Source organism: Mustela putorius, unplaced genomic scaffold, assembly GCF_011764305.1.
Source record: "Mustela putorius furo isolate JIRA1106 unplaced genomic scaffold, ASM1176430v1.1 tig00000551_pilon_pilon_pilon, whole genome shotgun sequence".
In the NCBI taxonomy this organism is placed as follows: Eukaryota; Metazoa; Chordata; class Mammalia; order Carnivora; family Mustelidae; genus Mustela; species Mustela putorius.
Window position 1 is genome coordinate 11,039,881 of NW_025421412.1, and position 15,656 is coordinate 11,055,536.

At 41.7% G+C, this 15,656-nt stretch overlaps 1 pseudogene; it reads left to right on the forward strand.

The window, feature by feature from the left end:
- The first annotated feature begins 1,666 nt into the window (after window positions 1-1,666).
- Window positions 1,667-4,113, forward strand: LOC101691839 (annotated as a pseudogene).
- Window positions 4,114-15,656: the final 11,543 nt, after the last annotated feature.

Consider the following 15,656-nt stretch of genomic DNA (forward strand, 5'->3'; position numbering starts at 1 on the left):
AAACACTGTCTTTGGGGCGCCTGGGTGGGTTAAGCCTCTGCCTTCGGCTTAAGTCATGATCTCAGGGTCCTGGGATCGAGCCCCGAGTCGGACTCTGCTCAGCAAGCAGCCTGCTTCCTCCCCCCTCTCTGCCTACTTGTGATCTCTCTCTCTCTGTCAAATAAATAAATAAAATCTAAAAAAAAAAAAAGAAAAGAAAAGAAACACTATCTTTCGTAAGCTTTACTGGACAATGTGGCTGAACATGATATGGGATTGAAAACAGACTAGAGACTAAATATAGGAATTTAGTGTATAATGGGGCTTTGGAATTAAGTTATTCTATTTTTTACTGACGTCAGAGACTTGTAATGGGACACCTCACCTGCCCAATGAGTTGATTCCAGAAGGAATCAGAGGAGAAATAACAAGAATCAGGAAAGAGGTTTCGCAAAGGTGAAAGCAGGACTTTTGTGGTACTCTGCTGGTTGCCTTTGCTGTGCGAGGCCACTGTACTCCAGGTTAACGCGAGGCTTGCTCTGAAACCTAGTGGAGTGAGCCCCTGAGTAGCTCAGGCACTAAGCGTCTGCCTTCGGCTGGGGCCATGATCTCAGGGTCCTGGCATCAAGCTCTGCATCCAGCAACCTGCTCTGCGGGAAGCCTGCTTCTCCCTCTCCCATTCTCCTTGCTTGTGGTCCCTCTCTTGCTGTCTTTCTCTCTGTCAAATAAATACATAAAATCTTTAAAAAAAAAAAAATCCTAATGGAGTAACAGAGAGTATATAAACCAAGGAGGTATAGGAGGAGAGGGAAAAACTTGTTTCTTTTTTCAAACCCTTCCGGCTCCTCTCCAGCTCAGAGAACAAAGAGATTATGCAGGAGCAGCAGCAATCTTGTGTTAAGAATGCTTGGTCATCTCTCTGACAACACTGCCATCTAAGCCTCTTCTGGGACCCTTGAGTTACCCACAAATTAGCAAAATAAAAGGCCTCCTGTTCCAAAAGATTTCCCAGTTTGAGTCTTTCCTAGTCCCCTTAGTCTTAAAATGTACCAGAACACCCATACAATAGAGTATCAGGCTGCTCCAATACGGAGTCAGGAAAGTCTCTACCTACAACAGTGAAGGAATTGCCAGGATACACTGTTGACAGAAAGAAATCGAGACAGGGGTGTCTGGCTGGCTCAGCTGGTAGAGCCTGCAACCCCTGATCCTGAAGTTGTGAGTTCAAGGCCCACATTAGATGTGGAGCCTTCTTCAGAAAGAAAGAAAGAAAGAAAGAAGACATCAAGTTGAGAAAAGTATGTATGTAAGCTACCATTTATCTAAGAAAGGAAGACTACAGATATAGGTATACAGGTAATGCTTATATTAATTGACGCCTGGGTGGCTCAGTGGGTTAAAGCCTCTGCCTTCTGCTCAGGTCATGATCCCAGAGTCCTGGGATCGAGCCCCACATCGGGCTCTCTGCTCAGGGGGAAGCCTGCTTCCTCCTCTCTATCTCTCTCTCTCTGCCTGCCTCTCTGCCTACTTCTGATCTCTATCAAATAAATAAATAAAAATCTTTGAAAAAAAATGCTTATATTAAAAAAAAAACAACAGATAATCCATAGCCCTCGCCTCCACTCCTGCTGCCTGTCCGACCTGCTTCCTCCCAGAGAGCCAGCAGCTCCACTGGGCCAGGTGTGGCATCTGCACCCTTTAGGGCAGTGACGATCGTCTCTGACCACCGTCTAAGTGCTATGGAGATCGCACACAGAGGTCCAGACTCACTTCAGCTTCAGAAAGTCAACAGATGCACCAACTGCTGCTTTGGATTTCACTGGAAGTCAGTGGTTGACCCCCTGTCTGGTGTGCAGCCAGTCTGAGGAAAGAAACCTCCTTACTTATGGTTCTGTTACAAGGTGAAATCTTCAAGCACAAGGAGATGAAACACACTTCCTTTTCAATTACCCTTTCTCTTTTTTAATTTATTTTGACTTGAATCACTAGACCAAAATTATTATTATTATTATTATTTTTTTTGACAGAGAGAGACATGTGAGAGTGGGAACACAAGTGGGGGGAGTGGGAAAGGGAGAAGCAGGCTTCCCACTGAGCAGGGAGCCTGATGTGGGGCTTGATCCCAGGACCCTGGGATCATGACGTGAGCCAAAAGCAGACACTTAATGACTAAGCCACACAGGCGCCCTTCACTAGACCAAAACTAATGGTGAGATCATCCTTCATTGTTGTGACAACGGGGCAGATAATTTGTATATTGGATGGGGTGCTTGCATTTATTTTATAGGATATCACCAATAAGAAAGTGTTCCTGGGCGGCGCCTGGGTGGCTCAGTGGGTTAAAGCCTCTGCCTTCGGCTCAGGTCATGATCCCAGGGTCCTGGGATCAAGCCTCACATCGGGCTCTCTGCTCAGCAAGGAGCCTGCCTCCTCCTCCTCTCTCTTTCTGCCTGCCTCTGCCTACTTGTGGTCTGTCTGTCAAATAAATAAAAATCTTTAAAAAAAAAAAAAAATAAGAGGGCGCCTGGGTGGCTCAGTGGGTTAAGCCGCTGCCTTCGGCTCAGGTCATGATCTCAGGGTCCTGGGATCGAGTCCCGCATCGGGCTCTCTGCTCGGCAGAGAGCCTGCTTCCTCCCCTCTCTCTCTGCCTGCCTCTCTGCCTACTTGTGATCTCTCTCTGTCAAGTAAATAAATAAAATCTTAAAAAAAAAAATAAAAAAAAAATAAAAAAAATAAAAATAAAAAAAAATAAGAAATAAAAAAATAAAATGCGTTCCTGCGCATAGACACCTGTGGAGTCAGACCTTTGTTTAAAGCCATGATAGAAGATGGATTTGGGGCCGTGTGTTTAGAAGCTAAAGGGCTTGTTAACCTGAAGCACATCACAAATCCGTTATCAAAATGGAGCCTCGCCCCCCCCCCCAAAAAAAGTAGAGCCTTTTCTTCTGGGACACTATCAAATTTGGGATTTAAAGTCAAGTGACAACGTTGCTTCCATGGAAATGGTGAAGTATCATCACTGTAGAAATGAACGCCTGCATGCCCTCTCTAACTGTGGAGAATGTACTCGCGGGTCTTGACGTGGAAACTGTGGAGGTGAGAACTGGAGACAGCAGTACAGACAACTCTTTCAAGGACTTTTGCTATAAAGGAGAGGGGGAGACGGAAGACGAGAGCTGGTGCAGGGGGCGTGGATGTGCACATGCTACCAGCCACCCAGTGGAAAGGACAAACCGATGCTGCAAGAGATGGGGGGGACCAATCCTTAATACGGAAGCTCAAGGCAAATGTGTTGTGATTCCTCGATGGTAAAGTAATTAACGTTTGCCTGCAGAAGCAGATTCACTCATGCTCTCTTTTCCTCTTCCTATACATGCCTACCTTTGGATCCTTGTGCATGTACATGTACATCTCCATGTGACAGAAACATTACCTGACAGGCAGGAGAACTGGATGTCTTTGAGCCGGGGGCGCTGATTCTGGCTTGGCTGCTGTCGCCCTGTTGAAGCAGCTTAAAGAGGCTCCAGTAGACTATGCTCTCCAGACACTTGCAGTTGGCTTGGAAGACAGTCCCCATTTACTGGCTGCTGGAAAGGCAACAGATCACATTGGTAGTAATATCATGAAGTCCTCTGGACTCTGAGGAAGGCATTCAGATACTAAATGAAGTCACATTTTCCTTGGAAACTTAGAACCGTGCAACAGTTCACACTTCAAGAGATATGTATTTGATTTCCAAGTACATCTGGAAGAACCCAGATAGCGTGGTGATCTTCTCTGGAGAAGATTCAGATGTACTTCTACGGAGTTACTTATATTTCCACAAAGACAACTTCTAAAAAAGCCAATGAGAGTGAGAAACTTCTGAGGGAACTCTGTTTGTTTGATGTTGTTCTCCACACAGATCAAACTGCTGTTACCCATGGACTTGAACTGAGAGTCCCATTCCTGGATGGTTGTTTTCTTCCCATTACTTGTCTCTGCTACCAGCAATGAAAATTCCAAAGAATGGGATAGAAAACTATGTCCTGAGAGAGAATATTCGAAGACTCTAAACCAATCCTTAAAGAGATTCTCCAGTGACCAACAGAAGCCTTCAGTCATGGGATAACCTCAGTTAATAATTTGTTTTAAGATTTTACAGGAATCTGGGGTGCCTGGATGGCTCAGTGGGTTAAGCCGCTGCCTTCGGCTCAGGTCATGATCTCAGGGTCCTGGGATCGAGTCCCGCATCGGGCTCTCTGCTCAGCAGGGAGCCTGCTTCCTTTTCTCTCTCTCTCTGCCTGCCTCTCAATGGACTTGTAATTTCTCTCTGTCAAATAAATAAATAAAATCTTAAAAAAAAAAAAAAAGATTTTACAGGAATCTTTTACAGGACTGGCCAGCTCAGTCGATGGAGCCTATTATGACTTTTGATCTCAGGGTTGTGAGTTTGAGCCCCATAATGGGTTTATTTTACTTAAAAGTAAAATCTTAAAAAAAAAAAAAAAGGATTTCATAGGAATATCTGGACAGCAGGTTGGTGATGTTATGATGCTGAGGGCAAGGCACAAATTTCCCTCAGTACTCCTCAAACTTACAAAAGCGATTACTACTGTTAATCCTGGAATGGCGCTACCCAGGTCAGACTAACTGGCTCACCAGGTACTAAATGCCCAAGCAGACCCACGCCGCCAACCCTTCTGCCTGCACTCTGACCTGGTTACAAGCTACCAAAGCTGAGACACCCACTAAAGCACAGATGGAAGGTAAATGTTCCTACTCGTGAAGGGCAGTGGGACTAGAGGCAGGTGGGGCCACCCACCCATATGTACTCGAGCATGGAAAGAAAAGTTTCAACTCTAAAACACAAAGGGAAAATAAATCATAAAATTAAAAAGAAATTGTTACCAGTGGGGTAGAAGGAGGAACAGGATAGAGGAGACAGAGATGAAAGCCAGACATGTTTTAAACACTTGACTTTGAAACCATGTAAGTATTTTACAAAGATCTAAAACAAGATTAAATTTTAGCAACCTCCAAGTATAAAGGAAAATGAAGCAAATGAAATCACTAAAAATCCTTAATGACTTCCTAAGCACTAAATGTGATGCCTTGAGGGTACGTTCAACTTAACCTGTCCGCATTTTACATTATTGATACTGACTCCTTATTAAAATTCTCTTCCTCCTTGGCTTTTCTGAGACCGCTGTTTTTTGGTTTACCTTATAATTCTGAGTTCACTTATTAATATCCTTCACCAAGGCCTCTTCTTCTACCTGTGCTTTCAAGATAAGTAGTTTCCATTCTTTTTTATTTTTTATTTTTATTTTTTAAGATTTTATTTTTAAGTAGTCTCTATACCCAACATGGTCATGGGCCCATGACTCTTGGTTTCCAAGAGATCCAAGAATATGAGATCCCACCCTGCATCAAGCCCCCAGTCGGGCTCCATGCTCAGCATGGTCAGGTGGTCCCTTCTCTCTGCTCCTCCCCCACTTGGCACTCACTCTCTCTCTCTCAAAGAAATGAAATCTTAAAAAAAAAAAAAAAAGCCACATGCTGTAGGTAGTTCTCATTTTTTTTCTTTTTGTTTGTTTGTTTGTTTGTTTCTTTTTTTTTTTTTAAGTAATCTCTACAACCAATGTGGGGCTCGAATTCACAACCCTGAGATCAAGTCGCGCACTCCACGGACTGAGCCAGCTGGGCACCCCTAGGCAGTTCCACTCTTAACTTACTCTTTTTAATCTACTGATCACTCCGAGTAGTATAACCATATACTCCCCTGACTTCTGTTAGACATATTTACATTAATATATTATTATAAGTTGCTGTACTATATATTGCCATGGGAGAGGAAAAATGAACCAATTTCAAGGAAACTGCTCTAAAAATCGTTTCTTTGATTAAGTTATTTGGCCTATCTACTGAAGTACTGTCATTCAAAAGCTACCTCAGGTGTTATCTACCCTGTAAAGCCTTATCTAGATTTCTCTCAGCAGAATTAATCATTACTTCCTCTTCACTCTGATAAGATCTCTCTTCTGACATTTATTACCTAGTCACATATATTACCAAAATGCCAAAACAGAAATGGGTAGAGAAAGGGTAGAAAAAAACAAAACACAAGAGGCCGTAAGATCTCCATAATATCAACATTTGTGAGTGAGGAAGCAGATAGGAGCAAGATGAACAGGAAGCAATGCAAATGGTAAAAATCGGAAATAGGACAGAATAAAGGCTCACACTGAGATAACTCCATAGGGTTATGGAAGCCACTGGACCAGTACAGGGACACCAGGACAAAGGCAAAAGTAGGCCCAGACAAAAAGTGAAACCAGTCTTTCCTGGATCTGTACCTTCAGGGTCTTCAAGAGACCACACTGTGCCCTGGAAACAGCACCCCCACAGCCCCCACTCACCAATCCCACACCGCACACTGGTTGGCGGGGGTGGGGGGGTGCTAAGGCAAGGGGCTACAGTGCTGCTCTGGAAGACCTTGCAGACCCCATTTCCAAGGCTCTGCCCCTAAAGGGGATCCTCTCAGGCCTGTGGGCTCCACTTGTGCTGGCGGGAGACCTGGTTCCTGCCCACAAGTGCTAGTCTGAGACAGAGCTAGTCACCCCTGGCCAGCCCTCACAGGCTCTTGTCAAGCTGCCTTGGCCTTCTGTGCTCTTAGGCCCTCCTCTCTCTTCCGGCTTTGGGGGAAGTTTGTGGGGGTGCCAGCCCCTGGGTCTTCTTTCTTCCTCCCCCAAAGGCCAGCCTAGCAGGCCCTTTCCTGTTAAGCCTGGAAGGCAGAGTTCATAAAGCAGTAAGGAATTCGGGTCTTATTCACAGGGGCTTGTCTAATTTACCTTCTTCCATTGCCTCTCCTAGGTAGTCCAGGAACACTGCCAGTTCCTGTCACCCCAGGAGCTTACTCTGGGCCCTCTCTTCCCTTTCTGCCTCTTCCAACTCCCGCTGAATGTAAAAGCCCTCCTTCTGGCAAGGCAGTGTCCAAAGTGCCTTCAGAGTGGACATTGCAGGGCGCCTGGGTGGCTAAGTTGGTTATGCGTCTGTCTTCAGCTCTGGTCACCATCCCAGGGTCCTGGAATCAGGCTCCCTGCTCAGCAGGAAGCTTGCTTCTCCCTCTCTGACTCTGGCTGCTTGTGTTCCCTCTCTTGCTGTCTCTGTCAAAAAATAAATAAAATCTTGAAAGAACTAAAATAACATTGGGAAGGTATGTGCTATGGTATGTGCTGTGAAGTGTGTAAACCTGGAGATTCACAGACCTGTACCCCTGGGGCTAATAATACATTATATGTTAATAAAAAAATTTTAAAAAATTTAAAAAGAAATAAAATAACGAAAACATGCCCACAAAACAGCTGAAAAATCATAGCTGAAAATGCTTAATAATTCAAAATGAGCTAAAACAAATTAATGAAACAATAGAAATTCTGAAGAAACAGGTAGAAATTAGAAAAAGTAAAAAATGAGATGACAGAATTCAGACTTAACCAACTGAGCCACCCAGGTGCTCCTGAAGATGATATGTGAGTTGCACAAAAGCAAATACCCCCAAAAAAAGCCTTATCAGAAAAAGAAGATAGGAGCGCCTGGGCGGCTCAGTCAGTTAAGCGTCCAAGACTTGGTTGGCTTGACCTTGACCCTGATCTCAGGGTGGTGAGATCAAGCCCTGTGTTGGACTCTGGGTTGGGGAGGGGCCTGCTGGAGATTGTGTGTCTCTCTCTCCCCCTCCGCCCTTCCCTGCTTCTCCATCTTGCACTCTCACTCTCAAAAAAAAAAAAAAAAAAAAAATGTGAGGAGAGTAGTTACCCCTGGAGGAACAATAACTGAGAGGGAACCCTGGGGGGCTTCTGCTGTTCCTGAAATATACCCTTTTTAATTTGGGCATTGATGACATAGATGTGTTTACTTTGTTAAAATCAGACTGTACAGGTGGCGCCTGGGTGGCTCAGTGGGATAAACCTCTGCCTTCAGCTCAGGTCATGATCCCAGGGGTCCCGCATCTGGCTCTCTGCTCCGCAGGGAGCCTGCTTCCCTTCCTCTCTCTCTGCCTGCCTGTCTGCCTATTTGTGATCTCTGTCAAATAAATCAATAAAATCTTTAAAAAAAATCAGACTGTACACTAATTTTTTTAGAGTCCTTCTTCGTGTAAATGCTGTACTCCTTAAAAGACACTTTCATTCACAAAATTTAAAGATGAAAATAAATGACAATTACTTGTATATTCTAAGAAAGCTCCTTTGTATACCCAATTTCAGTGGATACTCAGGAAGACAGCTTTTCTACTAATGATTTACTCAACTTTCTGTTAATAAAAAGGGTATGCATAACCAAAAACCAGATGCTGAAAGAAAGAATACTTACCTAGTACTTTTGGCCACCTGAATGAATCTCACCAAAGTGTCTAACAAGTAGCCAAACTGATTGCTATCTATACATAATATTTACATACAGATGCCACTCCACCCTGAAACACCTCAATCAGTGCTAATACACAAAGCCCACTCTTGTGTATCAATAGCATCACAGCCGTCTAACTCATGTACGTATTCATATTCAACAACATATGTAACTTAGTTCTTCAAGGTGTTGAGAAACATTGCCAAGGACCATGCTCTGCCTTGTCCTATTACAAGACAAGACACACTCTCTTGCCAATGCAGTATAATGGCTAGGCAAAATTAAAAATTTTTTAATTTTTTTTTTATTTTTTATAAACTATATATTTTTATCCCCCGGGGTACAGGTATGTGAATCGCCAAGTTTACACACTTCACAGCACTCACCATAGCACATACCCTCCCCAATGAAATTTTTTTAATTTTTTAAAAAGCTAGAGAAGGGGCACCTGGGTGGCTCAGTCATTAGGTGGCTGCCTTCAGCTCAGGTCATGATCCCAGGGTCCTAGGATCGAGTCCCACATCGAGTCCCAGCAGGAAGCCTGCTTCTCCCTCTCCCCCACCCCTTGCTTGTTCTCCCTCTCTTGCTGTCTCTCGTTCTGTCAAATAAATAAATAAAATCTAAAAAAAACCAAACCCAAAAACAAAAAAACCCACCTAGACAAGCTCTACCAGTCTGGACCACATTGCGATTGCGATTGGATACAGTTCTTTCTTTAATATAGAAATAAAATTGGAGCTCCTAGGTGGCTTAGTCAGTGGGGCATCCAACTCTTGGTTTCTGCTCTGGCGGTGATCTCCTGGGTTGTGGGATAAAGCCCCGAGAGGAAGCCCACACTCAGGCAGGAGTCTGTTTGAAAATTCTCTCCCTCTACTCCTCCCCCCACTCACAATCTCTGGTGTTCTCTCTCTCTCTCTGAAAAAGACGAATACATCTTTAAAAAAAGAAAGAAAGAAAATCTATCGCACAACCTTCCTTTACTCATTAATTCCTATATATTACCTTGCCCAAGTCACACAACTAATGATGGGTAAAATTAAAACTCTTAACCATTAAAATTATAGGTCTCAGTGATAAAGCTTCAGGGAAGCAGTGAGCTGAGACACTTCCCTCCCATACCTCGGGCCCAACCCCTTTACCACCAAACATTAGTCTGCTAGCATTTCAGCCAGTGCTCCCCTTTGAATAAACAAATGCATGGATATTTTCCTTTATAACTCAGGCTCCCTTAAGAGATTAAAAGGAGTTCCTTATCCATAGTAAGTTTTGACTTAGGAGAATGAAGAACCAAAGAGAAGATTGTACCTTCCTTATCTGCTTACTGATGCCTATGAAATACTTTTCATTCTATTATTAGAAATGAAGAGTCGCACCGGGGTTGCTCAGTGGGTAAAGCCTCTGCCTTCGGCTTGGGTCATGGTCTCAGGGTCCTGGGATCAAGCTCCACATCAGGCTCTCTGCTCAGCGGGGAGCCTGGTCCCCCCCCCCCCACTGCCTGCCTCTCTGCCTACTTGCGATCTCTGTCAAATAAATAAATTAAATCTTTTTAAAAAATTATCAAAAAACAAGAAAAGAAACCCAGACAATAGGTGAGTTTAAGAGAAGAAGGGATAAAGAATTTCACCAAAGAGGAAGAATCTATATATTTTTATTGTTTTTTTATTTTAATTCCAATATCGTTAACATACAGTGTTATATTAGTTCCAGGTGCATAATAACAGTGATTCAACAACTCCATACATTACTCAGTGCTCATCATAGTAAGTGTACTCTTGACTTGTTAAAAAAAAAAAAAGTCTGTTTTTTGGATTTTCTCTTTTTTTCCCTTTGTTTGCCTGTTTTGCATCTTAAATTCAACATATGACATCATATGCTAGTCGTTTTTCTCTGACTGACTTATTTCACTTTAGCAATATACTCTCTAGCTTCATCCATGGCAAGATTTCTTTGTCATGGCCGAATAATATTACATTGTGTATATGTGTATATACACATACAACATTTTCTTAGTCCATCTATCAAAGGACACTTGGTCTGCTTCCATAATTTGGCTATTGTAAATAATGCTACAGTAAACACAGGGTTGCATATATCCTTTTGAATTAGTTTCCTCATATTCTTTGAGTAAATATCCAGTAGTGTGATTACTAGATCAAAGGGTAGTCCTATTTTTAATTTATTGAGGAAACTCCATTCTGTTTTCCATAGTGGGTGCACCAGTTTGCATTCCCAGTGTACACAAAAGTTCCTTTTTCTTTTTTTTTTTTTCAAAAGATTTTATTTATTTATTTGACAAAGATCACAAGTGGGGAGAAAGGCAGGCAGAGAGAGGGGGAAAAGCAGGCTCCCTGCTGAGCAGAGAGTCTGATGCGGGGCTTGATCCCAGGACCACGAGATCATGACCCGAGCCAAAAGCAGAGGCCTAACCCGTTGAGCCACCCAGGCGCCCCAAAAGTTCCTTTTTCTCCACATCCCCTCTAACACCTGCTGTTTAAAAATCTATATATTCTTTTAAATGCCAACTGGAAGCTCTATAACAGAAAGTGATTATATCTGAATTTAAAAATCCAATTGATGCATTTGATACCAAATTAAATACAAAAGAACAGATAAATAGTAAATCGGAGAACAGGTCAATGCATTAAACTGAAGCACAGAGAGTAAAAAAGACCCAAAAAGAGTATAAGAGACTTACAGAACGTGATAGAAAGGTCTAACCATGTAATTGAAGTTGAAGAAACAGAAAAGAAAGACTGTTTCAGAGAAACAGTAGACAAAAATTCCCCCAAACTGATGAAAGCTCTTAAACCACACATTCAATAAGCTCTACAAGTCCCAGATGGGACAGAGAAAACACAGCTAGGCATAAGACAGTCAAACTGAAGGAAACCAAATATAAAGGGGAAAATGCTGGGGCGCCTAGTAGCTCAGTCTGTTAAGATTCCAACTTTTAGTTTCAGCATGGGTCGTGATCTCAGGGTCCTGGGATTGAGCCCCACCTTGGGCTCCACGCTCACCACAACCACGCTCACCACAAAGTCGGTTTGACATTCTCTCTCCCTCTGCCTTGTCCCTCCCCTTCCACTCAAATAAATAAATACATAAATAATATCTTTTTTAAAAAGGGGAAGAATCAGGGCATCTGGATGGCTTACTCCTTGAGCGTCTGCCTTCAGCTCAGGTCATGATCCCAGGGTCCTGGGATTGGGCCCTGCATCAGGCTCCCTACTGAGTAGGGAGTCTGCTACTCCTCTCACTCCCCCTGCTTGTATCCCCTTTCTAACTGTCTCTCTCTCCCTGTGTCAAATAAATAAATAAAATCTTTAAAAAAAATAAAAATGGGAAGAATCTTAAAAACAGAAAGATTAAAAAGGGAGGACACCAATAAGATTGAAAGTTAACATTTCAGAAGAAATTATGGAAGTCAGAAGACAATGAAATAACATTTTTTAAGTGCTGAAGGAAAAAACAGAATTCTGTATCAGCAAAAACAAAGACAATATAAAGATATTTTCAATTCAAATGGACTAACGACCTAAATGCAAGACCCAAAACTATAAAACTCTTAAGGAAAAGAATATGGAAAATGACTCATAGAACTGGATATGGCAATGATTTCTTAGATAAGACATAAAGGACACAACAGGAAAAGCAAAACTAGACAAACTGGACTAAGTCAAACTTAAAAACTTCTGTACATCAAATGATACAATCAATAGAGTGAAAAGGTGGCCTACTGTCTAATATGGGAGGAAGTATTTGCTAATTATATATTGATAAGAGGTTAATATCCAGAATATATAAAGAATTCCTATAACTCAACAACAAAAAATAACCCAATTCAAAAATGGGCAAAGAACTTGAACAGTTCTTTCTTTCTCTATTTTTTTTTTTTTTAAGATTTTTATTTATTGGGTTGCCTGGGTAGCTCATTCTGTTTACTGTCTGCCTTTGGCTCAGGTCATGATGCCAGGGTCCTGGGATGGAGTCCGGCATCAGGTTCCCTGCAGGGTGCCTGCTTCTCCCTCTGCCTGCCACTCCCCCAGCTTGTGCTCACTCACTCTCCCTTTCTCTCTCTCTGACAAATAAGCAAAACCTTTTTAAGAAAGAATTTTATTTACCCATTTGAGAGAGAGTGTGAGCAAGAGCTGGGGTGGGGCGGGAGAGGAGGAGAAGAGCAGAGGTGGGAGAAGCAGACTCCCCACCCAGCAGGGAGCCTGATACAGGGCTTGACCCCAGGACCCAGGGATCATAACTGAGCTGAAGGCAGATGTCCAACTGACTGAGCCACCCAGGCACCCCTGAATAATTCTCTCTGATACTTCTTTCTAATACTTTGTCTTCTCCAAAGATAACATACCAATGGCCAACAATCATATGAAACTAAAACCGATGAGACAATCTCACAACTGTTAGGACGGTTATTACTAAAATAAAAAACAAGACAGAAAATAAGTATTGTCAAGTATGATCAGAACTTGGAATCCATGTACACTGGTGGTAGGAATGTAAAATGGTGCAGTCATCATGGCAAACAGTATGACATTTCCTCAAAAAATTAAAAATAGCATCACCATATGACCCATCAGTCCTACTTCTTGATATATACCCAAAAGAACTGAAAGCAAAATCCCAAAGAGATATTTATATACACATGTTCATAGCAGCATTTTTCACAATAGCTAATGGGTAGAAGCAACTCTAATGTCTACAAATGGATGAATGTAGAAACAAAATTGGTAAATACACACAGACAATACAACATGGGGATATTATGCTAAATGAAATAAGCCAATCACAAAAAGGACAAATACCATATGAAGGATGGGGATAAAGGGAAATGGGGAGCTGTTGCTTAGTGGGTACAGAGTTTCAGTTCTGAAGATCTATTACACAGAAGTGTAAATATACTTAACACTACTGAACTATATACTTGAACATGATAGAGTTGGTAAATTTCATGTTACATGTTCTTTACCACAACTTAAAAAAATTTTTTATGGGTTTGCTTATTTATTTGAGAGAGAGAGAGAGCATGAGCACACAAGCAGGGGGGACGGGCAGAGGGGAGAGGGAGAAACAGATGTGCTGCTGAGCCCAGAGCCCAATGTGGGACTCAATCCCAGAACCCTGAGATCATGACCTAAGCCAAAGGCAAACACTTAACTAACTGAGACACCTAGGTGCCCCTTTAAAAAAATTTTTTTTTAGTTAATTTATTTTTTTGAGAGAGAAAGAGAGATGGGGAGTGCACAAGCAGGAGGGGCAGAGGGAGAAGGAAAGAATCTCCAGCAGTCTCCATGCTGAGTGTGGAGCCAGACTTGGGACTTGATCTCACAACCCTGAGATCACCACCTGAGCCAAAACCAAGAGTCGAACGCTCAATCATCTGAACCACACAGGTGTCCTACAGATTTGATTTTTAAGAAATACTAGAGAGAGTTCTTCAGGGTGACTTCAGATGAAAGAATAGAACTGCTTTAAAGATAAAGAGGTAAAAGGTATTGCTAAATTTAAGTATGTTAAGGTTCATGATATAAGTAAGTATAAATAGGGGCTTGGGGGGCCTAGTGTCCCCCGCCCCTCCTTTTACCCCTCCCTTGCCCCTCTCTTTGCTCATGCACTTGTGCTCTCTCTCTCTCTTAAATACATAAAATCTTAAAAAAAAAAAAGTAAGTATAAATAAATGTTGTTGCTTAAAACAACAGTAAGATCTTGCGGAACTTAAAACACATGCAGAAATAAGATAAATGACAATAGTACAAAAAGTAGGAAGAGGTAAATGAACTTTGACTATAATAAGATTCTTTTATTCTTCGAAGTACTAACTTGTTAGACTATAAATATATATACAACAAAATATAAATTGTAATTTCTAGGGTGACCACTAAAAGAATTATAAGAAGTTATAAATGAAAAGAGAATAGAAGAGAAAAACGGGTGAATACAAATATTTCCTTTATATAAAGGAAGGCAAAAAAGAAGGAATAAAGGGACAAAAAAACCTAGAGAAGACCAACAGAAAACCAAAAGCAAGACAACAGACTTAAATCTAATTATAACAATAACCAGGTTAAATATAAAAAACCAATTTAGAGACAAATTTCAGATTGGATAAGAATACACCATATACTATGCACAAGTTGCCAAATTAAATATAAGAACTTAGAGGGGTGCCTGCGTGGCTCAGTTGGTTAAGGGTCTGACTCTTGATTTCAGCTCAGGTCATGATCTCAGGGTTGTGAGTTCAAGCCCCATGTTGGGGTCAGTGCAGAGTCTGCTTGAGATTCTCTCTCTCCTTCTCCCTCTAACCTTCCCCTTCCTGCTCTCATGATCTCTCTCTCCCTCAAATAAATAAAAAAGACCTTAAAAAAAAAAAAAAGAACAGAAAGGTCGACAGAAAAAACATGAAAAAAGGATAAGTATACAAACACCAGCTAAAATAAAGCTGATATAGTCATACTAGTATCTGATAAGTATATATTTTTTAATCATAAAAGTGAATTTATTTAACTGATCTCAAACCAAATAAAAATATATAAAAGGGGGAACCTGGTTCAGTTGGTGGACCATGAACCTCTTAACCTCAGGCTTGTGGTTTCAAGCCCCACACTGGTTATAGTGGTTACTTAAAAATAAAAAATAAATATAAATATAAATATGCCTATGCATGCGTGTGTGTGTGTGTGTGTGTGTGTGTGTGTATAAATGAATAACATAGTTTAAAAATCAGAGTTATAGGGATGCCTGGATGGCTCAGTTGGTTAACTGTCTGCCTTTGGCTCAGGTCATAGCCCCGGGGTCCTGGGATCAAGACCTGAACTGGGCTCCTTGGTCAGCAGGGAGCCTGCTTCTCCCTCTGCCTGCTGCTACCTCTGTTTGTGCATGTGTCTCTCTCTGACAAATAAATAAAATCTTTGAAACTAAATAAATTAGGGGCGCCTTAGGTTAAAGCCTCTGCCTTCAGCTCAGGTTGTGATCCCAGAGTCCTAGGATCAAGCCCCTGAGTCGGGCTCTCTGCTCAGCAGGGAGCCTACTTCCCTCTCTCTCTCTCTGCCTGCCTCTCTACCTACTTCTGATCTCTGTCTGCAAATAAATAAATAAAATCTTAAATATACATATATATATCTAAATAAATAAATACATAAATTAGTCAATTAATTAAAATTTAAAACTCAGAGTTATAAACTGTTCAGCGAAAGCTTTCTAAAAAGTGAAGCCACTTTCCAAAAAAAAAAGTGAAGCCATTCTCTTTTTGAGGATCTGTAAACAAATATAATTGAATATAC